The sequence below is a fragment of the Petaurus breviceps genome, unplaced genomic scaffold (genome assembly GCF_028583685.1).
Source record: "Petaurus breviceps papuanus isolate PSGF00001 unplaced genomic scaffold, PetGlider_PUasm1.0 181, whole genome shotgun sequence".
In the NCBI taxonomy this organism is placed as follows: Eukaryota; Metazoa; Chordata; class Mammalia; order Diprotodontia; family Petauridae; genus Petaurus; species Petaurus breviceps.
Window position 1 is genome coordinate 20,693,624 of NW_027185784.1, and position 7,487 is coordinate 20,701,110.

The following is a 7,487-nucleotide window of genomic DNA, read 5'->3' on the forward strand; positions in this document are numbered from 1 at the left end:
GAAGCATGTTTTGAAGCCTTAGATGTTGTCAAGAAGCCAGAGATGAAGCTGTATGAAAAAACTATGGGAAGACATAGAAGCAAAAGCAGAAGAGTCAGCTGAGCACAGATGGACACACAAGCTTAGCCCCTTCTACAGGCTATAGGCTAAAAGTATAGGCTTAAAAAAGGTATACTTTTTAGGTGCCCACTTAGGTGCCCTGTGGTGCCCACTTCTACCATCTCTGGTTAGAGAAGGAGAAATAGGGGAAAGACAAGTTTGGTTTTGGTTTTGTTTTCCATAAGAATTGACTCAGGGATGATTGGACAGATTAGAAATTGCTACTATTTGCAAATCTGAATAACTTGGCAGTTCCTGAATCTGAAATGTCTGTCCATCTACACCCTGTTAAGGGTGGTTGTGAGCAAAAAGAACCTACTTTATTAACTCAAGGGGCTAAAAGAAATAAAAATAACAAGCAAATGGCTTATCCCAGCAAAAGAGTGGGAAAGATCAGAAGGAGAGGAGCTAGAAGAGAATAAGCTTCATGTGGTACAAATTGTTTCTGGAGAGAATAAGTATGGAGTGGAAAAAAGATGGCAAAGTACAGGCTGAACTCATCTGACATTCCCCTCCAAATAACATTAAAATAACACCTCAGATCAAATTTTAGAGTGGCAGAGACAATGAAAGAACAGTAGGAGACATCTTTCTAGCCTAAGATAATTAGGAGGTCCACAGGAGAAGGGTGTAACAGCAGGATAGGCACAAGCCCAGAGCATGGCAGGAATGCCAGCAGTAGGCCTGAGAGGCAGCCTCAATGGCAGCAGCAGCAACTTTAGGAGCTCTCAACACAGAGACAGCAAGGGGGTTGAACAACTGATTAGAAGAGATTATAGGACCTTTTGCTAGCACTGGGTGCATCTGGTGCTTATTGGTAACTCCATTGCCCAGTCACAAGGGAGCCGATGCCCTGGTCACAGTTCCAAGGCCAAGAGGAGCACCAGTACTTGGAGTAATAGGGGAATAAGGGCCCTTCCTGGTAGCCAGCAAAGTGCAAAGCAGAAGAGTAATAACTACACCTCCACTCAGATAACATAGGCTTAGAAGAACCAAAAACTTATGGACTCCCAAAAGTAGCCCTGAAAGTAGAATTGTAAAAAATCCTAAAGCTTAGAACAAGCCTCCCCAAGCTCAAGTGAGTGGAGCCCAACTTTAACATAAAGTTCAAAGTCAAGGAGTACACCAGAAAAATAAACAAACAACAACAAAAATATCATGAAAATAAAAAGACACTATGATGGCAGGAAAGACCAAGTCATAAACTTAGAAGAAGACAACAATGTAAAAACAGAAACAAGCAAAGCATCAAAGAAAATCTAATTGGACCCAAGACCAACAAGAATTCCTGGCAGAGTTAAAGAAAGAGATGAGAGTGGTAGAGGAAAAAATGGGGTAAACAAATGAGTGATGCAAGAAAATTATGAAAAGAGAGTCAACCACTGAGTAAAAGAGGCACAAAAATATACTGAAGAAAATAAGACCTTGTAAAACAGAATAGGTCAAAAGGTAAAAGAGGCACAAAAGTCAACTGAAGAAAGGAACTCCATAGCAAGTCAAATTGGCCAAATGGAAAAACAATTACATAATGTCATTTTAAAAAATAATTCCTCTAAAACTAGAATTGAACAACTGAAAGCTAAGGACTCCATGAGATTTCAAAAAAGAATTGAACAAAGAAAAAAGATAATTTTTTAAAAACAGAAGAAAATATGAAATATCTCATTGGAAAAACAACTGACCTGTAAAAGAGGTCCAGGAGAGATAATTTTAATATTATTGGACTACCTTAAAGACAAATAAAGAGTCTTCACATCATATGTCAAGAAATTATTATAAATTATAACCCCCCTAATATTTTAGATCCAGAAGATAAAATAGTCAGGGCATATAATTTTGATGGAGTAACATTGTGCTATAAGAAATGATGAGTGTTTCAGAAAAATAAATAAAAACATTGCAAGTCCTATATGAATTGATGCAAAGTGAGGTGAGAAGAACAAGGAAATCATTGTGCACAGTAACAGCAATATTATAATGATGATCAGTTTTAAAAGATTTGACTGCTCTGATCAATATAGTGATCCAAGACAATTCCAAAGGACTCATGGTGGAAAAAAAATGCTATCTATCTCCAGAAAGAGAACTACTGAGTGCAAATTGAAGTATGAATTTTCTCAGTCTTTATTTTTTTTCCCTTTTTTGGTGATTTGACTAATATGGAAATGTGTTTTGCATGATTTCACATGGATAGCTAATATAATATTGCTTGCTTTCTCAATGCTTTATGTGGTCATGGTTTAGGAGGGAGGGAGATAATCTGTATCTCAACATTTTAAAAGGAAAAAAATAATCATTTTTAAAGCAGAAAAATCATCAAGATCTATTTATAATCAACCGTTCATTCATATAACATTCCATTATGAAGCTTTCTGGTTTTGCCTGATTCTAAGAAAATTGCTATACCATGATAGAATAATGGCCTCTTCTCTACACTATATATGTATGTATATGCATATAGATATAAAAAAACAAAATATATTTTGACATTTGTGATTATTGAATGAAAATATAACTTTATTCATATATTTCTCAGCTGTGCAAAGCACCTTTGTAAAAATTTATCATGGGGTAAGAAAAAAATATCCCACAAATACAGAAAATCAGAAATATTATACAAACACTTTACAGACCACAAGGCAATAGAAATTATATTATTAAAGGAACACTAAAAAATTATTAAAATCAATTGAAAACTACATAACATTATTAAAGAATTCTTAGGTCAAAGAACGTAGATGGATTTAAAGTACAGAATAAGGGAAATGTAAGGTATCACATTGGATAGAGTTTTGTGTCTGGAACATCTGAGATTAAATCCAGTCTCTGACATTCAGCTGGACTTGGTTTCATACTGTGTAAAACTGGAATGAAAATCCTAAAACCTACCTCCCAGGTTTATTGTGAGAATCCAATGAGATAATTATAAAGCTATTAGCACAGTGGTTGGCATGAAGTAAACACTAAGTAAATGTTAGTTATTATTATACATGCATACATATATACACACAGACACAATGAAGGAATTTATTTTCTTTGACGATTAATATTTTTACAATGAATTGGTTTTTTTCTTCTTCAGTAAAAACAAATCCCATCAATAAAACTTTTAAGAAACATTACCAAACAAACAAACAAAATAAAAAGGCCAAGGGCATCAACTTCCTTAAGAACACTGTGTGCATTGGTGAAATGGTATGTCCCAAGTTTATAAGTAGATTTTGTTATTTTAATTAGTTACGATTTTTCAGTATTTTAATTAAATGTTATTATTGTTTTTCCTTTATTTTTATAATGTTTGAGTAAATGGTACCATAGTAATTTATATTAGGTAAATAAGAAGCACACTGGTGGGGTCTGAGTAATGAGTCATATGAGAATCCTCTCCATCACAAACAAACACATATGCCAAGTTTATCCCTAAGATAGAAAAAGTAAAGAGAACTAGCAATGACTTCTAGGGGGTAGAGTCAAGATCGTGAAGTTAAAAAAAAAAAAAACTTAGGTAATCTCTACTTATATTCTCCTACACACTGAAATATTGCCTCAAATCAAAATCTGGAGTGGCAGAACCAAGAAGAGGTCAGAATTCAACATTCTTCTAGCCCAAGAGAACTTAGGAGGTTGGAAAGAGAGATCTAATCACTGGGGTAGAGGCTGACCCTAAACTCATGTGGATGAAACACCAGTAGTGGGCCTAGGTGGTGGCAATGGAATCAGTAGCAGTTCTGAGATGTCTCAAGCCAGAAATAACAAGGGGACCTGACAACTGGTTAGAGATTATAGGGGATTCCCATGCTAGCACTGGACACAAGGACAGGTACTGTTTGACAGCTCCATTGCTTATAATCACTTCTGAATCATAGTCTAAGGGCAGAGAGGAGAACTTTCATTCAAGAAGAAGTGGGAGTCTTGAGGGACAGTATTGGTTTGATAACAAGAAACAGTATAATTTCTGGTCCCAAGGAATCAGGGATGCTGAGGCACAAAATCAAATGCAATCCTGAGGTATACAGAGTCCTTCCTGGGTAAGGACAAGAATGAAGACTAGGATACTAGAGACCATACCTCTGTTCAGATCATACCACCTTGGAAACACCAAAAATTCATAAATCCTAAGAGCTAGTCTTGAAAACAACGGTGTAAAAAAACTTAAAGCTTAAGACGGTGAAGGGTGACAAGCCCAGCAAGAATTCCTAGAAGAGGAAAAAAACTTTTTTCAAAATCAAATCAGTGGTAGTGAAAAATTAGTTAAAGAAATGAAAGCAAAGGAAGAAAATTGTAAGAAGATATTCACAACTTGGTAAAGAAGTTTACCAAATGTAAAGAGGGGTTAAAAATTCACTGAAGAAAAGAACTCTTTAAAAAGCAGAATTGGCCAAATAGAAAAAGAGGCACAAAAGCTCACTGAAGAAAATAATTCCTTAAAAATTGTAATTTGGGCAAGTAGAAGCTAGTGACCCCATGAGACATTGAGAAACAATTAAGCAAAGTAGAAAGAATGAAAAAAAATAGAAAATGTGAAATATCTCATGGAAAAACAACTGACCTGGAAAAGAGATTGAGGAGGAATAATTTAAGAATTATTGTACTACTTGAAAGCCATGATCCAAAAATAAAAGAGCCAAGACATCATATTTCAAGAAATTATCAAGGAGAACTGTCATGATATCCTTGAACCATAGGGTAAAATAGAAATTCAAACAATCACCAGATAAATATTCTGAGACCCCATGATGAAAACTCCCAGGAATACAATAAACAAATTCCAGAGCACCCAGGTCAAAGAGAAAGTACTTGAAGCATCAAGAAAGAAACAAAGTAAGAACCAGGGAGTCACAATCAGTATCACAGAAGATTTAGCAGCTACCATATTAAAGGAGCAGAGGACTTGAAATATGATACTCCAGAAAGCAGATGAGCTAGGATTACAACCAAGAATAACCTATCCAGTAAAACTGAGTATAATTCTTCAAGTGAAAAGAAAATTGATATTTAATGAAAGAGAAGACTTCCCAAGTATTCCTGATGAAAAGAACAGGGCTAAATAGAACATTTAACTTTCAAATACAAGACTCAAGAGAAGCATAAAAAGGTAAACATGAAAGAGAAATCATAAGGACCTCAATAAGGATAAACCATTTACACTTCTATATGAGAGGATAATACTTGTGACATCTAACAACTTTATCATTATTTGGGCAGTTAGACAGATTCTATATATTAAGAGTGTACAGGAATGTGTTGATTATGTTGGGATGTTGCAAAAAAATGGATAAGCAAGAAATGGGGATGCCTTTGGGGAAAGGGAGAGGTAGCATGGTGAAATAATTTTTATTATTTTGAGGGATAGGCAGTCAATGCTTGAACCTCACTCATATCTCCAAATTGGTTAAAATTCTTGTGAACAATTTGGAACTATCCCATAGAGCTATAAAACTATTCATAAGCATTCACCCAGCAATACCACCACTGAGTCTATATCCCAGATATCAAAGAAAATGGAAAACAAGTTATTTGTACAAAAATATTTATAGCAACTCTTTTTGTGGTGGCAAAGAATTGAACATTGAGGGAATGCCATCAATAGGGTAATGGCCAAACAAGTTGTGACATATGATTATGATGTTACTTGTTACTGTGTTGTCATGTTTGACTCTTCATGAACCTATTTGGAGTTTTCTTGGCAAAGATACTGGAGTGGTTTGACGTTTTCTTCTCCAGATCATTTTACAGATGAAGAAATGAGGCAAGCAGGCTTAAATGGCTTGCCTAGTGTCACATTAGGTAAGTTTCTGAGGCCAGATTTAAACTCAGGAAAGATGTCTTCCTGACTTTTAGGCCCAACATTCTATACACTGCACCATGTAGTTGCCTAGCTGTGATGAAGTGTGCTATAAGAAATTATAGCCAGGATGGTTTCAAGAAAACCTGGGAACACTTACACGAACTGATACAAAGAAAAACTAGCAGAAACCATGAGAACATTGTACACTGTAACTGAACTTAAGGATGGTTAACTGTAAAAGACAGCTATTCTGATCAAGACAATGATCCAAGACAATTCCAAAGGGCCAATGATGTATTATGCTATCGTCCTCCATAGGAAGGATAGATGAACTCTGAATACAGATTTTAAAATATTTTTAAATTTTATTTTTGTCTGTTTTTTCTTTTGCAACATGACTAATATGGAAATATGTTTTGCATGACTTCACATGTATAATCAATATCAAATTGCTTGCCTTCTCAAAGAGGTGGGAGGGGTGGGAAGAAAGGAGAGAATTTGGAACTCAGATTTTTTTAATGTTATTTTTTTGACTCATAATTGGTATTTAACAAGATAGATAGATAGACACAGACAGACAGACAGACAGATACATAGATAGATATAGATATAGGTATATATAGATTTTTTTTTTAAGAGTAGGAGCAACATCGCATACTCCTGTCTGGAACCCTTAGATCTGACAGCATGTGCTTAGGTGAGTAAGCCAGCCCGGAGAATGAGAGTAGAGCTCCATGCCAACTTTGAGCAACAAATGTAAACAAGATTTCAAACTATGGGGATATTTCAATTTTTACACTACAAAATTGTCTTCTTGCTTCCTTCATTATGAATCCCTAAAGAGAGTGGATTAGAAATTCAACAAGCTTCCATTCTTTTGTGGACCTTTTGCTCATTTTCCCTGTGAGTGACTTTCAATGATTGGGTCAGGAATGATTGTGATTAAGGTCAGCCTTTTCAAAATTTGCTGCTGGCCAAAAAGATTCCAGGAGAAGATAAATAATCAGGAGAAATGCTGAAGTATCAGCAAGTTAAACAGCTTGGACACCCACTGCTGCTTCACAGGCATGTGAAATGTTTCCATCTGACTTAGAAATTAAGTTGTAAAACTGTCATCTGAGCTCAGGATTGGAGTTTGGCCTTAAAGAGATTTATATTGAGTGTTGTAAGAAACTATGGCACTTGAAAGTCATTGCTCGAATAGCTGGAATTAGTGAAAGAAATTCCAGTAAGCACAGATGCTCCTGGCAGTGTATTTGAACACGAAGGGAAAGAAACACTTTCTTCTAAGAAAGCTAGATCACCCCCAAAATGTGTTGTATTTTATGTAGTGTTAATAAGGTGTCAACCAATTCAATTAATTTCACAAAATACTATGTGCACAGTAGGTGGTATGTATTCAAAAAAAGAAAATAAAACAGGGTTCTTACCCTCAAGAAGATAAATGAAGAAAATTTACTTCAACTAGATAAAATTCTCCTTTCCTGTTCTTATCAACTGAACTTTTCTCCATGCGTTTCTTTTCTGCTCTCTTCTCTATAGGCTTCTGAACTCCCTATGTACCTGTGCTTACCTTAGATATTAATAGACTTATGAAGTG